Source organism: Anas acuta, chromosome W (assembly GCF_963932015.1).
Source record: "Anas acuta chromosome W, bAnaAcu1.1, whole genome shotgun sequence".
In the NCBI taxonomy this organism is placed as follows: Eukaryota; Metazoa; Chordata; class Aves; order Anseriformes; family Anatidae; genus Anas; species Anas acuta.
The window spans coordinates 14,486,639-14,513,896 of record NC_089016.1 but is presented as its reverse complement, the minus strand read 5'-3'; the positions used below and the strand labels follow the sequence as shown (position 1 = coordinate 14,513,896).

The 27,258-nt window shown below is 42.1% G+C and overlaps 1 long non-coding RNA gene across 2 annotated transcripts in view; it reads right to left on the bottom strand.

Moving 5' to 3' along the window:
* Window positions 1-27,258, bottom strand: part of LOC137846969 (uncharacterized) — a 207,103-nt gene that overhangs the window by 58,884 nt on the left and 120,961 nt on the right. The window contains exon 2 of one of the 2 annotated variants that reach the window (XR_011090682.1): window positions 4,544-4,569. The exons of the other annotated variant lie outside the window; for it this stretch is intronic. This is a non-coding gene — a long non-coding RNA (uncharacterized lncRNA). The remainder of the gene's footprint in view (window positions 1-4,543; window positions 4,570-27,258) is intronic. 2 annotated transcript variants of the gene reach the window in all.

The window sequence follows — 27,258 nt, the reverse complement described above, 5'->3', positions numbered from 1 at the left end:
TTCTGTGATTCTGTGATTTTCATTTCTGTGTTGCCTTTTGTCTAGCACTATGCTATGAATATGTTCACATAGCTTCTGAAACAAATGAAATTTCAAGTGCCTTCTTTTCCAGGCAGTTCACAGTAATAGTGTTGGTGGTTTAATGGATGATTGAGCAGTTATGAGGAAGTGGGGAAAGTCTGAAAATTCCCCATGGCTGTTATTCACAGTGGGGAAAGTCTGAAATTCCCCTTGGCTGTTATTCACAGTGACCTTTACATTGGCTCATTGTCCATACTTGACATGGGTCAGGCAGACAAAAGCTGCTTTCCTCTTGTCAGTCAAACTGAGTTATTTCCAATTTCTCCTTTAAGGCCATGTCATGCCTTTTGTGAATCTTTTGGACATGACAAATCATATGAGAATGCATTACTCAAGGAAGGCCAAAATGCAGTATTCTGTTGAAAGAGCTCTGAAAATCACTTCAGGTATTTACTGCTGATGTACAAAACAAAGCAAAATAAATCATGATTCATTAGAGGTTCACATGGTTTGGTTATTCTAGCCCTAAGATGAAGCTGTACTGTTTGATTTGCCCTATGAATGTATCTTAAGATAGTGTTACCATGAAACAGCTATGGATGAGAAGCTACTTTCCTGATTCCCTGAGAGGGAAGCTATAGAACCAGGTACAGGCAGATGATTTTACCTGGTAAAGTACAACCAAATGCCTCTTCAAAGAGGATGAACTTCAAATATTGCCCACAGCTACATGTTTTTTCCAGACCAGAGCTGATGTGTGTCTTACTCCCATCAAAGAAGCAGAGTTAGCATATGACTTTTCATTAGCTATCTGAATGTACCTTGTCTGCTGTTACATAACACTCTCCTGCGGAAAAAAAACAAACCACAACAAGCGTGTCTAAAGGGTGTTTTGCTGAGCATGAATGATTTTTGGTGTTAAATACATGGGCCAGAGGTAACACGTTGTTCAGCGTGGGATGGTAGGATCAGGCTTTTCCATTTTGCTCAATAGTCAGGTGTTGCTAACTATTGGGTTCAGTTTCAGAATCAATGAATCACAGAATCACAGAACCATAGGGGTTGGAAGGGACCTCGAAAGATCATCGGGTCCAACCCCCCTGCTAAAGCAGGTTTCTCAGAGCAGGCTGCCCAGGTAGGCATGCAGACAGGCCTTGAATATCTCCAGAGAAGGAGACTTCACAACCTCCCTAGGCAGCCTGTTCCAATGCTCCGTCACCCTCACCGTGAAGAAGTTCTTTTGCATGCTGGTGCGGAACTTCCTTGCAGCCATTGCCCCTTGTCCTATCCCCACAAACCACTGAGAAGAGGTTGGCTACATCCTTCTGTTCCCCACACCTCAGATATTTATATTCATTGAGGAGATCCCCTCTCAGTCTTCTCTTCTCCAGGCTGAACAGACACAGGTCTCTCAGCCTTTCTTCATAGGAAAGATGCTCCAGGCCCTGTATCATTTTTGTGGCCCTCCGCTGGACTCCTTCCAGGAGATCCCTGTCTTTCTTGTACCAGGGAGCCCAGAACTGGACACAGTACTCCAGGTGAGGCCTGACCAGGGCAGAGTAGACGGGGAGGATCACCTCCCTTGACCTGCTGGCCACACTCCTTTTAATGCACGCCAGGATCCCATTAGCCCTCTTGGCCACAAGGGCACAGTGCTGGCTCATGGTCAACCTGTCGTCCACCAGGACCCCCAGGTCCTTCTCCTCAGAGCTCCTTTCCAGCAGGTTGTCCCCCAGCCTGTACTGATACTTTGGGTTGTTCCTGCCCAGGTGCAGGACTCTACACTTGCTCTTGTTAAACCTCATTTGGTTTCTTGCTGCCCATCTCTCCAGCTGGTCCAGGTCTCGCTGAATGGCAGCACAGCCTTCTGGCATGTCAGCCACTCCTCCCAGCTTTGTGTCATCGGCGTACTTGCTGAGGGCAGACACTATTCCCTCATCAAGGTCGTCGATGAAGATGTTGAACAAGACCGGACCCAGCACCGACCCCTGGGGAACACCGCTAGTCACAGGCCTCCAACCGGACTCTGCTCCTCCGATCACCACCCTCTGAGCTCGGCTAGTCAGCCAGTTCTCAACCCACCTTGCTGTCCACTCATCTATCCCACACTTTCTCAGCTTTGCTAGTAGGATGCCATGGGAGACAGTATCAAAAGCCTTGCTAAAGTCAAGGTAGATGACATCCACGGCTCTCCCCTCATCCACCCAGCTGGTGATGTCATCGTAGAAGGCAACGAGGTTGGTCGAGCACGACTTCCCCTTGGTGAATCCATGCTGACTAGTCCTCATAACCTTCTTCTCTTCCAATTGCTTGGAGATGGCATCCAGAACAAGTATGAGCTCTAATGAAAATGATAATATTAGTCCTGAAAAAGGATTTAAAAAAAAAAAAAAGCAGAAACTTTAGCAAGTAAAAAAGGTAGAAAAGGGAATAGATTAATGAGTTCATGGTAACAGAGCTACTCAAGGGAAGAAAATGTCATCTATAAAATAAACCAGATTTTATTACACTGAAAATGTCTTCCAGTTACTGTGTTTATATATGATGTCAGCTGATATCCTGGCTGTAACAGTTTTTGAAAGGAGCTAAGAATCAGCCAATGTGGCTGAGATCAGCAGTTAGTAACTTCTCTTAGGATTAAGACTGAGCTGCAAAGTAGAATATGTCTCAGCTCTCTAAGTAGTTTTGAAAAAAAAAAAAATCAGGCTACAATGATGGACAGCTCTTTGTACATTTGCAAAGTGCAGTTTCACTGCCTTGTCCCTCATTACTTAAACTGCTTTACACTTCTGTCATACCAAGAAAGCAATTTAAAAATGCTTAAGGTAGGATTCATCCCCATATTCTTATGAAGTTTAAAAACAAATTGCAAAACAAATTTATTTCTTGCAGGTACTTTCTGTAAACAGTAAGATTACAGAAGTCAGAGGTAAACATGTTCAGACAGCAAGTAAACCAATCCAAAAGTAGAAATTCAGTGTAGGTGGTTCATATGACCTTCCAAAGTTCTAGGTTTTGCTTAATAAATATATCTGTTCTGCCTTAACCAGAAGTTTCACATAGTTAAGTGCTGGAGAGTCTGATAACTCCTACTTTGCCAAAACAACCATTGATTTCAAGGACTTTCAAAAATGAAGGATCAGACCCTATATTGGGTCCATTAAGCTCTGCTCAGCTGACAAGCATATTGCATTTTGTCTGATGTCTCACTATAATTCTTGTTCTAGTTGCATTTACTGATAGAATAAGGACATCTAGAGGACTCTTACCTGACCAGCTCATTCAGCAATATTATGTGGACTTTGTTTTATGTTCAGACAGTTTAACAATTATGCCTTTTATATGACTAATTTATGTCAAACATGTGAAGAGACTTTTTTTCAGATGTGCTGCATACAATATGGCATCAGCTAGCTGCTGTTCAATGCACAGGCGCATACCTAAGTGGACAAAGTATTAAACATATGTATCAGGCCAGAGGCATTCCTACAAAAGAAACCCAGTAGAAGCAAAAACCTGGCAGCACCCCAATATACAAAGTGGATTTTCTTGAGAATTTCTTGCAATTTTCTGTCTTTCAGCATTCCTTATTGTAACTTTATTTTATGGTGCAATAACATCTGACTCATATATATTTCTCCCACTCACACAGGGAGGCAATGAAACTTGGTGAAAATTTGTAATGAGTCATGAAAAGAACGTGTGGCCATTTGTAAGATAACTGACACATGGCATTTTTAATGATGTAGTCATTGTCATGAAATCCAAGGTCATATCCCAATCATAGAATCATAGAATCATAGAATATCCTGAGTTGGAAGGGACCCTTAAGGATCATCAAGTCCAACTCTTGACACCGCACAGGTCTACCCAAAAGTTCAGACCATGTGACTAAGTGCACAGTCCAATCTCTTCTTAAATTCAGTCAGGCTCGGTGCAGTGACCACTTCCCTGGGGAGCCTGTTCCAGTGTGCAACCACTCTCTCTGTGAAGAACCCCCTCCTGATGTCAAGCCTAAACTTCCCCTGCCTCAGCTTAACTCCATTCCCGCGGGTCCTGTCGCTGGTGTTAATGGAGAAAAGGTCTCCTGCCTCTCGACACCCCCTTACGAGGAAGTTGTAGACTGCAATAAGGTGTTATGACTCATATGTGAATTATTTTACTTGAACCATGGCTGTTTTTTATCCATGGTTAGTAGCTGCAAGAAAAACAAACTGACTTAAATGTACTGTTTGTAAAAATTGTCATACAACTGTGGTGGTTTTACCTTGCTAGGCAGCTGAACTCCACCACAACCACTCTCTCACTCCCCCTCCTCAGAAGAGGAGGGGAAGAAGAAAAGAAACAACTCACAGGTTGAGATAAGGATAATTTAATTAAAAGAAAAAATAATGATTAAGGAAAAACATTATTAATTAAATAATTTAACTAAAGGGAAAAAAGGGAAAGGCGAAAAATGGGAAAAAAAACAAAAAAAAAAAACAAATAAAGGCTATGTGGAAGTGCAGAGGAAAGAAATTACTCTCTACTTCCCACAAATGAGCGATGCTTGACCACGTCCTTGAAGCAGGGCCTCAACGCACATAGCCGGTGTTCGGGAGGAGGACAGATGTTTTCCCAATGAGAGCCCACCCCTCCCCTCTTCTTCCTGTTTCCACCTTTTATTGCTGAGTGTGACATCATATGGTATGGAATATCCCTTTGGTTGGTTTAGGTCAGCTGCCCTGGTGATGTTTCTCTTCTCACTTTTTTGCCCACCCCCTAGGAGGGTTAGAGAAAGTCCCGATGCTGTGTCAGCACTGCTCAGCAGTAGACACAACCCTGGTGTGATACCACTGCTGTTCTAGCTTCAAGTGCAGAGCACAGCACTGTATGGGCTGCTGCAGGGAAAGTTAACCCCATCCCAGACAGACCCAGTACAACAACAAGATTCAGAGCCCCAGCATGGTGGTTTTTCAAAGGGTGTTGGGTTTATGAAAGTATCTAAAACTGCATATGTAAGCTTACAGCTATTTTAAAAAATACGTTATTATGTTAGGTGTGTAGTTTACACTGAGAGGGCCATCACCTGTCCCTCATCCACGAGGAACAGATCATTTCCTCAACACCCAGGGAACAGGGGAAGAAGAGGAAAGAGTTTATTCCTTTTTAGCTATACTGATGCTTCATAAAACACTGGGGAACTTTATTTTCAGTGCAGTCCTAGGTACCAAAACATGTAATAAATCTATGCCATTGAAAACAGCCTGAGGAATACTAGGTCAGTTTGTAGTGCAATGCCTCTGAGACTTCCCTAATGTTTGAAGTATTACAGCATTCTCCAAAATGGTCTGCTCTTCTAACTAGTTCTTTATTGAACACAACTTGGTTGACTTCAAATTATGGCTTTGCTACTTTTCTCTTTAAGACACTGCATTCAATGAACATAACATTAAAATAGCTACCTCTCTTCAAAATTGAAGAATAGCCTTCAATATGGCTACGGCTGCTACAATATTGAACAGAACATGAGCATAGATTATGTGTTATGCACTGTCACTGTCTGTAGGAGTCCTCAAGGCTGGAAAGGTTTCAGATGCAAAAGAATTAAAATGAGACAGACATTAGCATGTGTTTGTGAGCCATGGTAGGTATTGATCCTAATGACTTACCTTAGACACTAAATTAGAAACCTGATATTGTGAGGCTCGTGATTTGCAGCTCAGACAGTCTATCGGGAAAAAAAATAAAAAAATCCTGTGGGGATGTGGGGAGAGAATCAACTCTGTTTTGAAGCAGCTTCCATATCATATTAAGCAATTCTATTAATTTGCTGTAAAAGCAAGAGTTTCTATAATAAAAGGTTAGTTTGCTTTCTTTTAGCAAATGGCATCAAAGGTACACATCATTTTCTTACATTCTGGAACTTTTTGACAATATGATAAAGAAAAAATGCTGTTTGAATATTTTAAACCAGTTCTTCATTTGGCACTGAAGACTTTGCATTCTTTCTATCTATATTCTTACCGAGTTCTACATGACTGATACTTAGACAAATAAGTATTTAAAACCAGTATATGTACACTATAGAACATTTGGCCAATAAACTCAAAAGAGAGAAAATACAGCAAAGCTTGAAAACTAGTCAGAGTATTTTAATAGTCTTGTAGCTTCAGTTCTAGGACTGTCAGCCTGGATGCTTTCCACAAGTTTTTAAAGAAATTTAACTAAGAAATTTAGTATAATCCCAAAAACCCAAAGTTTGATTAGAAACACTGTTAGAAATATTGATTAGAAATAGCTCCTATCCTTTCTCCTTCCTGTAGAATATATCTGGAGAAAAGAAAAAAGGAAGAAAACATGAGACTGGAAAAACATTGATGAGTTTTGGCAAAAAAAAAAAAAAAAAAATATTTTCACTTTTAAGGCATACGTAATACTTGTTTGATAGTAAAGGATACTTCTTGCTTCCAGACTTGTTGGAGGAGACTGATGAGGCTGCATCTCCCATCATGACAATCAGTGGATAAGAACAAGAATTTCTTTTATGTCTTTATAGCATAAAGCAAGTAGAGCTCACTTTTTCCTAGCAAAAAGACTCGTATAAGGAGTAGGCTGGAAATAAGTTTCAGACTAGTCTGTAACTCCCCTATTCAGTGTAGAGAGCTCGAGTTTTTAAGTGCATATGTGGGAAGGGTGAAGCAATTTAATATCGTTGTAGATGAGCAGCAAATTACAACCCCTGAAAGCAAAGAAGAAATAAGGAAGACATTATGATTTAGATGTGTTATGTTACTTTCTAAGGCTGTTCCTGGCTAAATGCTACTCATATATCATATCTTGCTTTTGGCTGTATATGAAGTCAAAACTAGATCCTGAAAGTGAAATTAATGTGGAGAAATCCTAGCCCCACTGAAGTCAGTAAAAAGAGTCCCACTGGCTTAAACTGAACCTATATTTCACACCTGGCATTTGCACAGTGTGATTGGAAGTATCTGTTCCAAATATTTCATGGGCTTAAAATAGCACAGACAGCCTGGCAAAACAACAGTGTACCTTATTCATAAAAAATTGCAAGATTGTAGTTATGTGACGTTCATAAGGATTATTATTTTTTTTAATTTCCTGTGTAGCTTTCTCATATTAAAAAAATAAAAAAGATTTAGAATAGTGTTAGTGAGAGGTTAGCCTCAGAAAGTAATTTAATGTGAATATCATTATTAAAATCACACTGCTTCGAATTATTTTTTTCAGATTAATAAATCTGCTGAGATATAAAATTATCTGATTTGTAACTACGTATTAGTAGATCTGAAATGTCAGTTATCTCCCTGCTTAATGCTTAGATTGTTATATAATTTTATGCAGCTTCTAGAGTAGGTTCAAAAGGAAGAGAAATAAAAATGTTCTGTCTACCATTACAATTAGATTTCCAGCACAGAGAATAGCACTTAAGGTTACATTTTCTCTGATTAACATAATCTGAAATAAGATATCATAGTGTTAGTAATTGGCATGGGAAATTGTTTCATTTACAAGAGTCATTTCTTGTTTAATGGAAACTCAGGAACTAGATACATTGGAAAGAATTTAGAATGCAAAGATTTTGTTTCAGCAGGAGGCTTGGTCATTGTGGTGTACATTTCATTAATAAATAAATTGAAAGCAGCCTATTGGCTATAAGACAGCACAAAGATAATAATCCTAGAGGTTGTACATTAATTAAAAATGCTTCATGGATAGCAAAATCTTGACCTGATGCTGGGCAGCAAGAACAAAATCACTGGCAGTGCATTTTTTTTTTTTTTTTTTTTGTTAGTGATCATAGGGTTAGTAAATTACTGGAGATGTAGTCTCTTTCACACTGCATGGGAATTAGGAGCCTGCCTGTTATTGCTAGGGATGCTTTGACTCTGAGAATGACCAGAAAATCCTCTACTGTGCTGGTTAATTAATATTTTACCACATTTGGCAACTGACTTCATTGGAGCCCTGTATTTATTCTGTTCTTGTCATAACCCTGTCCTTTATACCTCGTTTCTTTAAGGTAAAATATTCTCATTTCAGTACCTGTCCTGCTTTGCTCTAAAATACAGTGCACTACCTAGTGTAGAAAATACATTAATTCCTGATGAGATTTCTGTGTGCAAATTTATTAGATAACCAGAATACATGACTGTATTCTTTGAGGAAAACTATTTTTTCCCACACCAACACCACTGGGGTTTCTGCATCTAGCTCAAGACAAATAGAATGTAGGGAATGTGGCTTCTCTACCCCATTCTCCATGAATACTCAGGGCATCTCCTGATGAAAAATAACTGAAATGTGATTTTTAAAACCCAGCCCCACATACACACACAAAGAAGATGTAAAGTTACCTTTAAGTAAAGATTTTGATGAAAAAGCACAACACAAACAACACAAGAAATATCAAACTGAGCCTTAGGACCTATCCCTGTAAGGAAAGAGCATCTATTCTGCTATTGCAGTTAGCAAAATCAGCTGTGGAGCTAGCAGAAGGTCACATTTAGCTGAGATGTCAGCAGCTGCCAATGAGTGATATAAAAAGCCTAGCTCTCACTTTACCTTGTGTGTCAGGTACTTTTTTTTTTTTTTTTTGGTAACTGCACAGTTAGAATATAAATCTCAGTGTTGAATGTTATAAACCTACCTCATGCCCTGCATGTCTATAGAATCAAAAAAACGCAGGAACTTTTCTGTAGCCCTTAAGGCCAAGAACAATAGCTAGTTTTGCTCCTAATTCAGGCTCCATTTTAGAAAATCACTGAGCCATCAAGCAGAGAATACACTGATTTGGGGTTCAGTCTCAACGTCAGGTATTTAGTTGGAAGCATTCTGCCCAAGCACAGTTAATTTTATATCTTCAGCAATAAAGCAAGTAAAAAACTCTCCAATCACTTCTCCCACTCATTTCTCAGATATGGCTGGAGCTATTGTTGTTGTTGCTCTATTTATATCACAGCCTCTTTATATTAATGTTCTGCTGGGCTACAGGATTTCTGGACGGTGTTTTCTATCGTTGTGTCCCCCCCCCCCCCCCCAAATATTTTTCCTTTCTGCAGCAGGCACAGGGTGCTACACCTCAACCCTCAATTCTCAGAGCTGTGGCATTTTCTCATAAAGCGCAAAGCAGGAGTTACTGATAGTGGTTTGGGTTTTAGCTCTTACTTCACTGTAGACTATCAAAGAATCTTTAATTCTTCTTTTGGATGTTTTACTGTAATAATGAGTCTTATATATGCGTGTCTATATATATATATAAAATAAAATTTGGATTAGGACAAAAAAAAATCAAAACCTTCCACTCCTTCATTCTCACATGCAAGAGAAGGCAAGACTTCTCCCCAGATAAAGGTGCTGCTTACTAGAGAAAGAGCAGCATTTAGAACTGCAAAATAAAATCTAAAAAAAATGGTTCTTGGTATCACAGGACTAGATCATTAGTAGCACATCTGGAAAATGTATGAGCAAACTGATTATGACTGTGATTTCACCTAGTTTTACAAAGCAGCAAAACTTGTGTCATTTGGATAAAGCATTTATACTTCTCAATAGAGACCTAAAATCACTCCTAGCAAAATCAGAAGCAATATTGTGAGAAAAATCTCAAATAATTTTCTTCAGACAGGATCTTCTGTGAAGCTATTTTATTTGCGATTGCAATGGGGAGCATCCTGTCAATCAGGAGCGACTTTTAGTAAACAAATCATAACCTTTTATTCCCTATTACCCGACGCCTGATCACCTCCCATGTTTCCTCATTGTCTGAGAACTACAGGTTCACAAGCTACTCAACTCTCCTCTATACCATATATGTACAATTTTTTTTTTAACCCTTCAATTGCTCCTTTCTTATGTTTTGAGAACTTGTGATCTTTGTTTTACTGTTCTCACACTGCTCATCCTGTTTTTCTCAAGCTGCTACGTTATTTCGGAACAGTGAGGCCTTCTACTGTCCACTTATCTACTTAGCATTTCTCCTTATATGACTACACAACTACCTTGGAATACAGAAAAGTAATTCTCTACTGCAAAACACAACTTAATTTATCACGATTCCCCCCTCTTCTTTTCTTATTCCTATTGTTGTTTTTGCATCTCTTCACATGCCACACTCTTGAGTTTTTCCAACATTAAGGTGCAATATTCTTCTTCGGATGTCACAGGGGATGACAGATATACAATGCCATTATTATTACAATACCAACAAATAGTTGTTTGAGCCAATTCCATTCAGGTAATCACGAAGTTAGTTTCTCCCAAATGTTTCTAAATCCCAAGGAATTGTCATCTTTAGCTACTCTATGTAGGATCTTGTGTGTTTTTTTTCCCCAAATATTTTTGAGATCAGTCAAATTCATTCCATTTGATCTACATATATACAGCAACTAGTATTAATTACAGTACATGCTCCTCCTTATGAGGTTATTAATAAATCTTATACCATTCAATTCTAGAGTACTATTTTTGCAAACTTATCAAACTTATTTTCTAGTTCTTCAATTATAGTTGAGATATTTACAATAGCATTTTCTAATTCACTCTCCCCTAACCATGGTAAAAACATCTTGTAAAACTGTGAAATGCTAGAAAATTTTACTAGAGGATCATCAGGAGTCCGCTTAATTCTGTGTGTGGTCTCAAGGGGGCTTTGGCTTTGTGGGTCTTCAATAATAGTTACTTTTGGAAATATTGCCCCCAGGGTGCAAGCTCCCTTCCATCCTAGGGGCAACACCTTCCTGGCTTTATGGCCACATGGCCAGTACCACCCCTTGCCATTTGGCACAGGCCATCCAGTTACAGTATTCTCATGTTGTACATGGTGTGCACTATGTATATTAGCATTCCCGTGGCTACCATATTCAGTACACTATGGATTATTCCCTACTTCATGGATACTATTAACACACCCAGGGTCAGTAATATTGCCCCCTGAGTTTCTATCAATGTTGTTTAAAAGGCACCTTTGAGAACACAGTATGTTGTAGCCAGGACTATGTGTAGGGAACTCAACTCTAAAATCTATTCCTTCCCAGGACTGAGTATGATCTGTCATTTTTAGAAATCTAGAGAATCCAGACATGGTTGTTGCTGGAAACAGCAATCAGGGACAAGGCCTTTTCAGTCTTTCTAGGCATCTGGGTGCAAATCCAACAATTATTTCGAGACAGAACTCAATAGATGTCACTTCCAGAGAGTGTTCCCTGGAAACACTCCAATTCTGTGTAATTCAATCCCTTTTACTCATTAATTCATTAAGAATTCTTCTAAGAAGTTAAAGGTTTACAATGGACATTTTCAACAGTTTTAACCTTAAAAGTCTTTGTTAATGCAGTCTCTCAGGTATCAGGGTTAACTTATGCTTTTACCCAGGTATGAGTCCACCCTTTCTCAGCCGTTCTTCCTGTCATCTCAGTAGTCAGGAGCACTTGTAACAGTCCGTCCCACTAAGGTTGCAGTTTCATTTCTCTCCATGTTCACATCAGATCCCAATCTCCTACTCAGAATGGATGGATCAGGACTTCCAAGGGTGGGATTTGAGCTAACAGTCCACAGGTCCTGAGAGATGACAAAGAGGATGACAGCCCAAGTATATAGTTCTTAAGAAAAGCATCTTTTGTCTCAAACTGAGGTAATTCATTCCCTTTGTCCATGTACAGCAATCCAAATAATATTTCATATGGTGAAACTCCCACATCTTTTCTTGGTGCAGTTTGAATTCGGAGAAGTGCCAAAGATAAGCACTTTGGGGAAGCCGAGTTTCCAGAACTTAGTCAATTGCTTCCTTACTATCTGATCCTCTCCACCCTTCCAGAAGAGGAAGGATGCCAAGGAGTGTGAAATTTACACTTAATTCCTAGAGTCCACATTAGCCCTTGCAATGTTTCTGGCATAAAGTGATTTCCTTGATCAGAGTCAATATTTTCAACAATTCCATACCTGGGAGTTATTTGTTCTAGAATCGCTTTAGTTATTATGTTCGCAGTAGCAGATACTGAAGGGAAAGTTTCCACCCACCCTGACAAATGATCAACCAAGATTAATAAGTATTTAAATCTACCTGTACATTTTGGAAGCGTTGAATTCCTGGTTCTCACCCTCCTTTAAACTGACTGGGGATTATTTTCCTGTTTACCTTTTGATACACTACACAACTCCTGCGTACTTGTTCAGCCAGAGTATATATATTCCTACACATACATATTTCTATAGCACCGCATCACACATTGCTTGAATTCCCCAATGACCCTCTTGATGCAAAACGGTTAATATTTGCCTCATTAATACTTCATTCAGCATTTCTCTCCCATCAGGGAGTATGTTTTCCTTTGGACTTCGTGACTTCTAATTCCTTAAAAACCTCTTTCACTTAAAACTTTTACTTCTTTTGAGTTTTGGGCAGGGGTAGCTCAACAATTCCCTGAATCCTCTCTGGATTTATTCTTCATTCCCCCTCAGACACTAGATGCCCTAAATACTTGACTTCTCTTTCTACAAATTTTAATTTATTTTCAATCCTTTCAAGACCTGTTTTACCAGAACCTTTATTAGCTTGTTAGTGTCTTCCTTCACAGCTGTTTTCTCCTGTCCTGACAATAAAAGATCATCCACATATTGTAACAGTAACACCTCCTCTAGAGGTTGGAATTGCTCCAAAATTTGTTCTACAACTTGCCCAAATAAATTGGTGGCCCTGAAAACCCTTGAGGTAAAATTGTCCATCTGTATTGTTGCTTCCGCCCCATTTCAGGGTCTTTCCACTCAAAGGTAAATATATCTTTGCTCTTAGGGTCTGAGAGCATCCCCTTAATAACACGGTTATTCCAGCCTAACAATTTACTATTTGAATGCCCAATTTCATTATCAAATCCTTTCCCAACAAGTTAGTCTAGCAGTTTAAATCTCTATGAGAGCACACCAAAGAAAAGGAAAAAAAAATGCTGCACAATAGCAGCTGGGGGAGCGAGGATTGAGAAACCTCCCTGCAGACATCAAGGTCAGTGCAGAGGAGGGGGAGTGCAGTGCAGAGGTGCTCCAGGTGCTGGAGCCGAAGTCCCCCTGCAGCTCACAGAGATGCCCCTGGTGGGGAAGGTAGACCCCCGCAACCCATGGTGTACCGCAGTGGAGCAGATCTCCACGCTGCAGCCCATTCAGGAACAGCCCAGGAAGGTCGGGTCCCACAAGAGGGACCCCACACCAGAGCAGCTCCCAAGGAGCCCGTTTTTCACTTCCCGTGGAGAAACCCAAACAGGACCAGCCCAGGAAGGTCGGCACCCACAACAAAGCAGGAGGAAGAGTGACCGGGAAGGAGCAGAGGAAACGTACCACGGACTGACTGCAGCCCCCACTACCGCCCCTCTCCCTGTGCCACTCAAAGCAGGGAAGAAGTGGAAGAGAGTGGATGGGGGATGGTGCCCCCAGCTTTTTTCTTTGTTTCTCACTGCTCCAGACCATCAGCAATAGCTAATAAATTTTATTAATCTTCCTATGCTAAGTCTGTTTTGCCCATGCGTGGTGTAATTGCCTGAAGTAACTAGGAAAATAAAACTAACATTCACACTTTTAAGGAAAAGGTACAGCATTGAAGAGGCTTTCAGGGTAGGGCATAACTGCATTCCCTAGGCTCCCAACCTTAGATGCTATCGCGCTGGGGAAACTTGGTGTGCTAGCTCTAAGGAACACCACGGAGCGTGGAGTGGAGTGGAGACACCACGGCTAGGCTCTGTAATCAGGTGGGGCCTCGATTGTTCTTGTGCACAAAGCTGCACTTTTTGCCACCCTAAGCCAAAGACCTGTCATGTTTTGACAAATGCTGTACCCTAGTGTACTTTTTGCTCATTATAATATCATTATAATACCAAAACACACCTCCATCCCAAAAGCTACCCGCCTCCAAGGTGCGACCACCCCTCACTGAGCATGCGCTCTGAATTTCTCGGAGCCTATTACTTTAAACGGAGACGGGAAAACTTTACACCAATCATAACTAAGATATGCTTGACTAGAACCACTCAAGCTCCACCTAAAAGATAGAAAATAATATAAATTGGCCCAAGAGAGAGGGGATGTTAGGGAAGATACCATCGTCAGGGGAGATACCATCCCGAGGACATACAACATCCTTAGGACCTCCTGACTCCTGGGATCAGTCGACGGGCTGAGCCTCTCTTCCCCCCCCATTGGGACGCCTTTGGGTGAGATCTGAATATTTGCTTATAAATCTCTATAGAGTCTTTGATCCTTTTAACGCGTTTGTTTCTAGGCTGCGCACCTGTAACACCTGTAACACCTACAACACCTATAACATCTATAACATCTATAACACCTATAACATCTGTAACACTTATAACACCTGTATAACATCTGTAACACCTATAACACCTGTGTATTTCATGCATACTAGCTTGCTTTTGCAGATAGTCACTATCACCGGCAATCCAAAAGAACCTCATTATCTGTTGCTGTAATAAACCATACTTGATTGCATTGTGATAGCTCTCATTAATGCAACTAGGGTGAGGGTGGTTATCCGTGATAGTTCAGTGTTCTGAATCTAACCAGACCCCCAGACGGTTAATGCATTTTTGGTAAATGTCTGAACGGACCCCCAGGTGGTTAATACGTTTTTGGTGAATGTCTGAGCGGACCCCCAGGCGGTTATTACGTTTTTGGTGAATGTCCGAACGGACCCCCAGACCGTTAATGCATTTTTGGTGAATGTCTGACTGGACCCCCAGGTGGTTAATGTGTTTTTGGTGAATGTCCGACTGGTTCAGTACTCTGAATCCAACCGGGCCCGTAACGGTTAATCAGCTACACCCCTTTAACGCGACACCATGACGATAACTGTGGAGTGATCCCCGTTTACGTAAACTTGAGGAGCCCTTGAGGTACACTTTTTCATTTATCAGTGTGAAATGTGTTCATCTGATTCGTGTCAATATGGAACAATGCTAGGGCCACATGATATGATGAAATGTGGCCTTCTCTCTTCACAGAATCACAGAATCACACAGAATCTCTAGGTTGGAAGAGACCTCAAGATCATCGAGTCCAACCTCTAACCTAACACTAACAGTACCCACTAAACCATATCCCTAAGTTCTACATCTAAACGTCTTTTGAAGACTTCCAGGGATGGTGACTCCACCACCTCCCTGGGCAGCCCGTTCCAGTGCCTAACAACCCTTTCAGTAAAGAAATTCTTCCTAACATCTAACCTAAAACTCCCCTGGCGTAACTTTAGCCCATTCCCCCTCGTCCTGTCACCAGGCACATGGGAGAACAGACCAACCCCCACCTCTCTACAGCCTCCTTTAATGTACTTATACAGAGCAATAAGGTCACCCCTGAGCCTCCTCTTCTCTAGGCTGAACAAGCCCAGCTCCTTCAGCCGCTCCTCATAGGACTTGCTCTCCAGGCCCCTCACCAGCTTCGTCGCCCTTCTTTGGACCCGCTCAAGCACCTCGATGTCCTTCTTGTAGCGAGGGGCCCAAAACTGAACACAGTACTCGAGGTGTGGCCTCACCAGAGCCGAGTACAGGGGGACGATCACCTCCCTAGCCCTGCTGGTCACACTGTTTCTGATACAAGCCAGGATGCCGTTGGCCTTCTTGGCCACCTGAGCACACTGATGGCTCATATTCAGCCGACTGTCCACCATCACTTCCAGGTCCTTCTCTGCCTGGCAGCTCTCCAACCATTCCTCTCCCAGCCTGTAGCTCTGCTTGGGGTTATTGCGCCCCAGGTGCAGGACCCGGCACTTGGCCTTGTTGAACTTCATGCAGTTGACCTCAGCCCATCGGTGCAGCCTATCCAGATCCTCCTGCAGAGCCTTCCTACCCTCGAGCAGATCGACACACGTACCTAGCTTGGTGTCATCTGCAAACTTACTGAGGGTGCACTCAATGCCGTCATCCAGATCATTGATGAAGATGTTGAAGAGGACCGGCCCCAGCACCGAGCCCTGGGGGACGCCACTAGTGACTGGCCTCCAACTGGACTTGGCTCCATTTACCACAACTCTTTGGGCCCGGCTATCCAGCCAGTTTCTAACCCAACGAAGCGTGCGCCAGTCCAAGCCAAGAGCAGCCAGTTTCTTGAGGAGAATGCTGTGGGAGACGGTGTCAAAAGCCTTGCTGAAGTCAAGGTAGACCAGATCCACAGCCTTTCCCTCGTCCACCCAGCGCGTCACTTTGTCATAGAAGGAGATCAGGTTCGTCAAGCGGGACCTGCCTTCCATAAACCCATGCTGACTGGGCCTGATCGCCTGATTGCCCTTCAAGTGCCGCAGAAGGCACTTCTTACATGCCCTTACATGCCCTTGTATAACCACAAGTCTAAGAAAAACAGAGTGGTTAATGTATATAGTTCTTGTATCTTGCAAAGGAATGGTCCAGCAATTCGTGTCAATAGGGGATAAGAGAACAAAGGGGTTTCAGAATAACTGCTAACTATTATGACTATTGCATGGGACACTATACAAGTCTCTGACATCTGGCCAAGATGGACAAAGGAGAAGGACAAAGAAAAAGCCTGGGAGGAAGACTACGAGCCTTCAGCACGAGAGACCCCAGAGGGACCACTGGAGACTGATATGCATGCACCAGGAGGAGGGTTCGGATTCCAGGAACTAATTATAATAACCCTGTTGTTTTTTTTAGAAGTAGTAATGAATATGTATTAATCTAGGAGCATAAAAACCAGCCGCCTGATGTAATAGGTGTGTGTCTTGGTGGAGCAGAGACTCCAGGCGCACCCAGCGCTGTTTGCTTGCCTCTATTCATTTAGTAAATTGTAAACTTTAATTGCAATGTTATTTGGGACTCAGTCATTTTTTACAATTGGTGGCTCATCCAAGATGGATTTGGTTCCTGAATTCTGATTTGATCTAGGAGAGGCACCACACCATTTGATGGCTCCTGTTCAAGTTGGGTCGGGACTAGCACCATCTTGAACCTGAATAAAGGTAAGCAAAGATTTTGATTTTTTATGACCTCCCTTGCCGGCTGCAGCACTGTATTTTGCCTGTAATTCTGCGCGCGAAGATCCGAACGAAGACGACGGAGTCATAAGTATTTAAGGCGTATACCATTCGGTGGGGTGGGATTCAGATGCTTGTGTGTGTAAGAGTGTGACTGAGATGGAACTCAGTTCCGAAGCGAATGTGGAGGTCTTCTAATCGCGGTTCCAATCTCCCGCAAGGGACTTGGCTGGTGAAGGACTGAAGCGATTCCTATAGGATTTGTGGGTGGGTGATAGGTCCTAAACCCCCTGCAAGACACTCTTACTAAGTTAACCAAGGGCTGTGGGAATTGCCATAGTAATATTCCTAGATGAGTCAGACAAAATCGAAGACCAATGACCAGAAGAAAGGGAGCAAATTACCAGACATACCACCAGAAAGTCCAATAGGAATAATGATTAGAAATTGGAACAATAGGGGCCCCAGAAAATTAAAGAGTAAATTAAAAATGTTCCAGTATTATATGATAGAATGACAAAAAGAACCCTTAAGACCCCATGTATTTTGGCCAATATTTGGGTTCATGGAGGACTGGGTCTGTCAGGCTTTGAACATTCATGTTAATAATAGAATACCCATGGAAGAGAGCAAGTATGCTGCAGCCTGGTTAGGACTAACGGAATTGCCTGCCACTTGTATATTTAATTTAATTAAGTATTGCAATCAGTGGTGGCCACTATATAAACTAAATGGCCACTTTAGGGATCAATCGACTGTAACGCTATCTTGCAATTAATGTTGTTTTTGAGGAGAGAAGGAAAATAGGATGAAATGTAGTATACTGATATGTTGTTTCAGTATCTTAGAGGGAAAAGGAGTGGAATTAAGTTGGCCCCTGACTGAGCCTTTGGTGTTGGCATGAGAAAAGTACAGGCAGGAGAAAGATAAAGGAAGGGTTAAAAGGGTTGTTGAAGGTGTTAAAGGTTGTGTGACATGTAGTATTTGACAGAGCTTTTTGACATTGAATGAGCAGGGAAAGAGGATGTAGGAATGTTAATAGTTCTGTCTCAACAGGAGGGTGAGATCTCAAAATCATGGGTGTGAGCCCTCTGGGGCAGAGGGACCATGATGGGTCAGAGAGAGTTGTCATGGAAACAGAAAAGCAGCTAACTCTTAAAACAACCTGTGTTTATGAGTGAACTCAGATTGCCAGTGGAACTGCTCAGGGAACTGTAGACGACTGCATTCCTCTGACAGACCCCCCACTGAGACCCTAATCACCCTGGAAATAATGAATGGTAAATACCAAAATTTGGTTAAATTGGGAACTGAGAATCTGTTCCAACAAGGTCCAAAAGAAATCCCTATTGAATATTTGGACCAACTTTGAAATGCAATGGAAAAAAAAAAACACATAACAAAACAAACAAACAAATAAAAAGAAGAATTTGGACCTGGCTTTGGAATACAAACAGAGGCAATTGGCTAGCCTCTTTCTGATATCAGAAAGAAATTGTCTTCGGCTGCAGGCAGGAATGACAGGAAGGACCTGGGACTTCTACCCTAGCAGGTACACTGACCAGGGGACACATTTCACATCTAAGGTGTTACGGGATTAACCACAGCCCCAGGCATTAAATGGGAATACCATACTCCATGGTATCCACAAAGTTCAGGATGAGTTGAGAGAATGAATCAAACGATTAAACAACAATTGGCTAAATTAATGATTGAAACCCAGCTGTCTTGGATAAAACATTTGCTGTTGAGGGATTTTTGAAACAGCAAAGATCCCATGGCTTGCTGCAGCTGAGCAGACCAAGCAGCCAGGACAACTATGAGAAGTTCCCATGACAGTGTTCCCACATCGCCCGACTGAGGAATTCAGAAAAATATTGTTGCCAGCATCTGGCTTCAAGGACAAGGTCTATGTGACTGCTAATCACAAGGGGGTTGTTTTCTTGCAGGTGGGGTTGTTTTCTTGTAGTTGTTTGTCTGAGTGCTTTTGACCAATAATCTTGTGTGAGACACTATCCGCCCCTGTTAAGTTTACTATAAAAGTCAGGCTATTCGGGTAATAAAAGAGAGCATGATCTGACCATACTAGTGGCTGTCGTGTTTTCGGCCGTTCTTCCTGCAACAGTTTACCATTGGCATTATTGAATATTAAGACTATGCCCCATAGTGAAACGGGTATCTAACCTTATGAGATGTTATATGGAATGCCGTATTCCCAAGGAATGCCATTGGATTATTCTTTGATAGAGAATTATAAAAGTCAGAAATATGTGATCATGACAGGGAAACAACTACAACAATTAAGAGAAAAGGGAATTTTAGCACAAAACGCCCCACTGGGGTTTGCTATTCATAAGATACAACCAGGAGACAAGGTCTTAATAAATACCTGGAGGGAAGAATCATTGAACCCCAAATGGGAGGGACTGTACCTTGTTTTACTTACTACTGAAACATCTGTGAGAACAGCAGAAAGGGGTTGGACCCACACATCCAGAGTGAAGGGACCAATAACTACAGAAGCTTGGAGGGTTGAGTCCAGCTTGGAGGGTTGAGTCCGCTCCTGGGGAACTGAAATTAAAGCTAAAGAAGAACTAATATTCTGGCAACGAGGCTCTGCATGAATTAAGGGCACCAGATAAAGAGGACAAGCCTGAAGGGAGGAAAGGGAGAGGGCATGACCAGGGCAGGACCCTCCACTGCGGTGTGTATGGTCTACCGAGGGAGGCAACCCCTATGGGTATTGACTGCCGAGTGAGAGGGCCTTGACCGGGCTTCTCCCACACTAAGGTCAGGTTGTCCCAAGAAAATAATATAAGAACATCTTTTTTTAAACCCATATAAAATTGTGATTCGTTTTCCAGGAGCTGGATCACCCTGACAGGCCGAACGGTAACACAAGCCTGAATCGACCCTGAAAGCGGGCCCAACCCCTTGATTGAAGGTGTTTGCCTATTATGATCCATCTATGTGGGCAGAAGACAGATCCTGGGACTATAGGACCCCAATATATAAGTTTCATAGAATAATTAGGTTACAAGCTCTGGTAGAAATAGTTGTAAATAAAACCGGAGATGCACTTGGATTAATTGCAAAGCAAAATACCAAGATGAGAGCTGCTTTGTATCAAAATCGCTTAGCTTTGGATTATTTACTAGCACAAGAAAGAGGAGTCTGTGAAAAATTTAACCTTAGTAATTGCTGTTTAGAGATTGATGATGAAGGAAAAGCTGTAAATGAACTTGTATAAGAAATAAAGAAAATTGCGCATGTCCCAGTTCAAACTTCGAATGGAATTGATATAAGAGGATTGTGGGGGGACTTTATGGGTGGTGATTGGCTTACTAAAATAAGGATGGTTGTATTGGGATATGTGGAGGATTGTTAATAATTCCATGTTTAATACCTTGTATTACCAGACTAATACACTCAGTTATACAAGGAATGCAAATATCTGCAGAACCTGTTGACCCAGAACCAGGGAAAGAGAAAACCCATTCCCTGATGATAATAAAAACAAACGAAGATCCAAAGTTGGTATCAATTCGGCAAGTATTGACTCGATTGGAAAAGAAAACACAAATCTATACCATGAAAAAGGAGATGAGGGATTGTGAAATGTGTTCATCTGATTTGTGTCAATATGGAACAATGCTAGAGCCACATGATATGATGAAATGTGGCCTTCTCTCTTACATGCCCTTGTATAACCACAAGTCTAAGAAAAACAGAGTGGTTAATGTATATAGTTCTTGTATCTTGCAAAGGAATGGTCCAGCAATTCGTGTCAATAGGGGATAAGAGAACAAAGGGGTTTCAGAATAACTGCTAACTATTATGACTATTGCATGGGACACTATACAAGTCTCTGATATCTGGCCAGGAGATTAAGGAGGAGGGAAAAAGATGAAGGACAACTAAAAGACAAAGCTTGCAGGGGACGCTGCACAAGTCTCTGACATCTGGCCAAGATGGACAAAGGAGAAGGACAAAGAAAAAGCCTTGGAGGAAGACTACGAGCCTTCAGCACGAGAGACCCCAGAGGGACCACCGGAGACTGATACACATGCACCAGGAGGAGGGTTCAGATTCCGGGAACTAATTATAATAACCCTGCCTTTTCTAGAAGTAAATGAATGTAATGAATATGTATTAATCTAGGAGCATAAAAACCAGCCGCCTGATGTAATAGGTGTGTGTCTTGGTGGAGCAGAGACTCCAGGCGCACCCAGCGCTGTTTGCTTGCCTCTATTCATTTAGTAAATTGTAAACTTTAATTGCAATCCTATTTGGGACTCAGTCATTTATTACAGTCAGTGACCTAGCTTTCTGAGAAGCCCTGACTCCCCTATTCTGAATTTTTAACAGAAATCTCTCCTCCTTCTTCCACTCCAGATACTCCTATTTGAAGTGGCCAGCCTGGCCACAGTTAAAACATCGTCTCAAATCCTGACCCTGCTAGGATTTAGGCTGCAACACAGGTAGCTTTCCTTGTCTGCTATTCCTCCGTCTCTCTTCCTCTCCTTTCCATCCTGGGCCCTCTATCTCCCCCTCTGCCTCACTACCCAGTACACTGTGGATACCATTTGTTTCGCTCTCTGCTTTTCCTTCTCATCTCCACTCCTGGCATACACCTTCATACTACCTACACTGTTCTCTCCATCCTCCCACCTTCTGGAGCTTTTTCAGTATATCTGACCAGACTTTAATCACAAAATAAACTTTCAAGAGACCTTGGGCTACCAAGTCCTCATATTCATCCCCGAGTACTTTCTAATTCTGACCCTGAGTCTCTCATATGATTTCTGTGTTGTGGGTTGTTATTATCACAGTTAGATAAGCAGAAATTTCTGCTCTATCGGAATTACTCTCGGTCCGGGGGGTGGGGGGAGGTGGGTGTTAGTTCTTTCCCATTCTTGCATAGCTGCCTGGCAAATCATTCCCCTCCTAAACATTCTTCTCCAGTGAATAATATACCCAAGACTGACATTTCTCAAAGTCCCCAAAAAGTGGCACTGATACTTTACAGGCCAGCAATGACCTATTTTCCCTAGTGTATTGGGTTTATTTGGCAAGGTTTGGGGGGGGGGGGGGGGGGCTGCAGTTGTAGCCCCTGTGAGAAGAATCCAGTAGCTGCCCCTGAAAGAGGGAGTTAGGAGAATACAATAACTCACTAACCTTTTAGAAAAGAATTTACTAACTTTAGAAAAGGGGGAACTGAGAGAGGGAGTTAGGGGCAAGTAGAGATAGTGCTGACATCATGAAACTAGGATGGTGCAAATTAATTAAAGCAAGAAGCCTTGGGCCCCTTTACCAAGGTCAGTCTTGTAATAAGAGTGTGAGCCTATCTTAAGAAACTGGTCCTGTGGATGGACAAGAGTCAAGGAGCAACTGAGTCTGCACAGAGACAAGAGGTCAACTAGCAGTGATGAGGAAGAGTCATCAATCTTCATCCCCATGACCCCTGATGACCACCACCAGAATACACTGTGCAAGCACAGATGGGAGGAGTTTATGGAAATGACTCCTTGGAACTAATTTTAATATGAAGCGGGGACAGGTTATGAAGCGGGGACAGGTTATGAATATGTATAGGCATAGTGTGAAACTTCATGCATATGTAACTCTTTACTGCATAAAACCAATGAAAGTTGCTGCGTCAGGTGCGCACGACTTTGGCGGGACTACCCCCCCCATGCTGCCCAGCGCTGAATAAACATACCTACTTTACAATCTTACTGACTGTGGAGTCCGTTTTCCGCAAGTCACCCCATGTTAGATAAGGGCCAGTTTCAGCCAGCTCCAAAGGGGCCCACCACTGCCCAGAACCAAGGCATGAGTAATGCAGTTTTGTGCCTATGTGAGAACACATAGAAGAAAAGGAAAAAAAAAAAACAAAAAAACCGTGATGCACAACAGCATCTGGGAGAGTGAGTGAGAATGTTATAAATAAGCGTGACAAATTGGAGGAGCCAGTTCAAATTAACCATAGAGAATTTATTAGCAAGCAATAGCTGAGCAAAACAGCACTGGGTGGCTGGGGAGCGATGGGCTCCGCCAACGGTTCGCAACTTAGGCTGGCTTTTAGTCCTTCATTTATACAGTTCTTATTTCCTGTGGACGCGGCTTTCCGGTGTACTCTGTGTTGTTTCTGTGCCTGCGTGTCCCGTTGCTAGGGGGTCGTAATCTGCCTCCTGGTGGTCATGGAGATGAAGGCCTGACATCTTCCTCAGATATCCTAGTGATGACCCCGTCCTCTGCTCATGCACTGCTTCTATATGTCTTGTATAAGCATTTTCCACATCCTGCAATTGTTTACTTTACCACATACTTGTGGTTACAGCTCAAGCTTCCTATATCTACATTCGATTTGATGAACAAAGTCCTTAACACATTCATTACAATCCCCCCTTAATGTTTTTATCATTATTTTGTTCATCAAATAGGCTCAGAACTTCCTTTGCATTTTTAAGAATAGGAGTGTTCCCTTCCTCCCCAGTAATTTGTTCATATTGTTTTCTAATCAACATTAAATGTGCAGACTAGGGACCACTTAAATGGTTGGTGTGCGTTGGCTGAGGCAGGGAACAGAATCCATCCCACAATTATTCCCTAGAGTACCATATCTCTAGGATACAATGCTGGTGGATCCAGCCACAGAGAGTAGTTATAATTCTTTAGTCCCCTAGGGTCTTTTTCGGGATGGTCAAGATATTTCCCGACCCCTCGTCTCCACTTAGTTACCGGTGTATGTCTCATTCTCTTAACCTTGGACTTGGCGCTCCTTTTGGGAGTCCGATTCCATACGACTCTGCCTCCTTCGCCTACTCTGGTGCAGGGAGCAGCAAGGTTGTCCATCTTCTCGGCAGCAGTCATATCCTCCCTGGATGTGCTTCCTTGTCCACAAGGCTGCCCAATTGCGGGCTTTTACTTGAGGGACTGTACACAGCAAGTGTAGCATTGTCGTTCTGCAAAGTACTTGAAAAATATTAGTCAGTGGTCAGCGTTTGGGTTCGTTAGGATGGCCACACCCCGTTTCAGGATTTACCCCTTTAGCAAAGACCTCCCACCAGGCCGGGAACCCTTCAACTACTTTTCCTGATATTTCTGCAACCCAAAGGGCTTGCTCAGTTTTAGATCTTTCTGACCTATAGCATTGGACACAGAAATCCATAGGCAGATACCCCCACCTACAGTGTGTCCACCAGCATTCTTTCCACAAAACACATTCAAAAAGTACAACAGGATAGCAAATACAACCAGGTGTCTCACAGAATATCATCAGTCAGGGTTTTATAGACCTCAGTTCTTCTTCCTCTTAAGCGTTAGTTTCAAGTCCTGTGGGGTTCCGACTACCTCCCACTGATCTCGCGGAAGGGGGCCTTTAATCCTTGAGGCGTGTGTCTACCCCTGCTCTGCAGTCCGAACAGCAGTCTCTGTAGTAAGTAAAACAAGAAATGGTCCCTCCCATCGAGGAGTGAGATAAGTTTCTCTCCATGTCTTTACTAATACCTTGTTGTATCGAATGCAATGCTATTTCTAATGGAGGCCTTTGAGTGACTAACCCTTTCTTCCATAATTGCTGCTTCCGTTTCATCAATTCTACTACATATGACTTAATGTTCTTATCTTCTAAAATTGGATAGTCAGCAGGAGACTCAATATCACATGGCATCCCATACATCATTTCAAAAGGTGAAATCCCAATATCTGTCCGGGGTTGTGTTCGGATGTTTAATAAGGCCAGCGGTAAACATTTTACCCATGACATCTTAGTTTCTATCATTAGTTTGGTTAATTGTTTCTTAATTTCCCCATTCATGCATTCTACCCTTCCAGAACTTTGGGGGTGCCAAGGGGTGTGGAATTTTTACTTTGTTCCCATGGGGGTCAAAGCCTTTTGTACCACTTTTGACACAAAGTGGGGACCTCAATCGGAATCAATGACTTCTATGATTCCGTATCATGGAATAATATTTTCAAACAGTATTTTAACTACTGTATTAGCTGTTTGTCTGGCAGTGGGAAAGGCTTCTACATAATGGATTAAATGGCACACCATAACCAACAAATACTTATATCTCCACACTTTGGGAAGATCGGTAAAGTCAATTTGTATTTTGGCAAATGGACAATAGGCCAAATTTTGTCCACCAGGAATTCTTTCTCTTAATTGCTGTTTATTAACCTTTTGGCATGTTAAACATCCTCCCATTATCCCTTTAGCTACATTATAAATCCCAATACACATATATTTTATAGCAAAGTGGTCTACCAGGGCTTGAGTACCCCAGTGGGTTTTTAAATGCAGTTGCTTCATAATTTTTACAGCTAATGCTTTGAGTACTACCTGCCTTCCACCTGGTAATTCCCATAATCCTTGTTTCTTTACCACCCCCATTTCTTGTAATTTGGCTTCCTTCGAATTAGTGAATTTTAGGTCGGGAGGCTTTTCTGTTTCAGGATCAATATCTTGCTTTGTGGATAGTGTTAGCAAGGCTGCTGCTTTAGCCTCTTGATCAGCTATATTCTTTCCTCTTATTTCAGGAGAGGTACCCTGTTGATGTCCCTTAATATGTACTACTGCGATTCTTAATGGTCCTCTCAGGGCCTTTAGGGTTTTAGTAATTAATGTTTCATGGATGAGGCCTTTTCCTTGTGAATTAATAAGTCCCCTTTCTTCCCAAATCTTCCCAAATGTGTGTATTACCCTGTAAGCATATTTTGAATCAGTAAATATTATCCCTTCTTTTCCTTTTAATAGTTTTAAAGCCCGTAATACCGCATATAGTTCACATGCTTGGGCTGACCAGCTGGGGCTCAGGGATCCTGATTCTCTCACCATCAACCGATCTCCATCAATTATGGCATATTCTGATTTTTTCTTCCCCTCCACAACTCGAGAAGATCTGTCAACAAATATTTTTTCCCCTTGGTCTAATTCCTCCTCTTCTAAATCAGGTCTAATTTTGGTCTGTTCTTCTATAGCTCTGAGACAATCATGGGCCAGTCCCTCTACGGGCTCCCCATAGAGGAATTGAGCTGGATTTTGCAAGTTTGTAGTTTCTATTTCCAATTTTGGGGATAGAACTAAAATGCCTTCATATTTTAAAAGCATTGAGTCAGTTATTCATTTTTCTGCCTTTTGTTGCAGTACTCCTCAAATATTGTGGGGGGAGTATACTTTTATTTCTCCCCCGAAGGTAATCTTATTTGCCTCCTCTACTATCAAGGCTACAGCCACTACTGCCTGTAGACAGGTAGGCCATCCCCTACTCACAGGGTCCAACAATTTGGAGATGTATCCCACTGTCGTGGTTTAACCCGGCCGGCAGCTAAACACCACGCAGCCGTTCGCTCACCCTCCCCCCTCCCTCTCTGGGACGGGGGAGAGAAATGGAAAGTGAAGCCCGTGAGTTGAGATAAAGACAGTTTAATAAGACAGGAAAATAATAATAACAAAATAATAATAAAATAATAATAATAATAATACAATGGTGATAATAGGAAAGTAATAATAGTATGTACAAACAAGTGATGCACAATGCAATTGCTCACCACTCGCTGACCGATGCCCAGCCTAACCCCGAGCAGTCCGGCCCCCTCCCCCCGGCTAGCCACCCCTATATATTGTTTAGCATGACGTCAGATGGTATGGAATACCCCTTTGGCTAGTTTGGGTCACCTGTCCTGGGTCTGTCCCCTCCCAGCTCTTACTGCACCCCCAGCCTGCCCGTTGGCAGGACAGAGCAAAAGGCTGAGATGTCCTTGGCTTAGTATAAGCACTGCTCTGCAACAATTAAAGCATCGGGGTGTTATCAGCACTCTTCTCATCCTAAGCCAAAACACAGCATTCCACCAGCTACTAGGAAGAAAATTAATTCTGTGCTAACTGAAACCAGGACATCTATCCACCCCTTATTCCATACCATTTATGTCATGCTCAGGTTACACTCTTTTCCATACATTCTAATTAGTCACCTATAGTAATCATGGTAGTGATAACATACAGTATAATATACTATTTAACATGGTACAATTCAGTTCATGGGCTATTCTCACCCAGTATTAAATCTCCTTGAGGTACACACCGCACCTCTCCGTTCTTTTGCATCACCCACCAAGTGTATCCAGGTCCCTGAGCGAAAACAATTCCACGAATAGGTTTGCCTTTTCCTGAGGCAGGAGTAGCCCAGACTGTTTTACCCAGCATATTTCTTACATGCACTACAGGAACTTTATCCCCATCT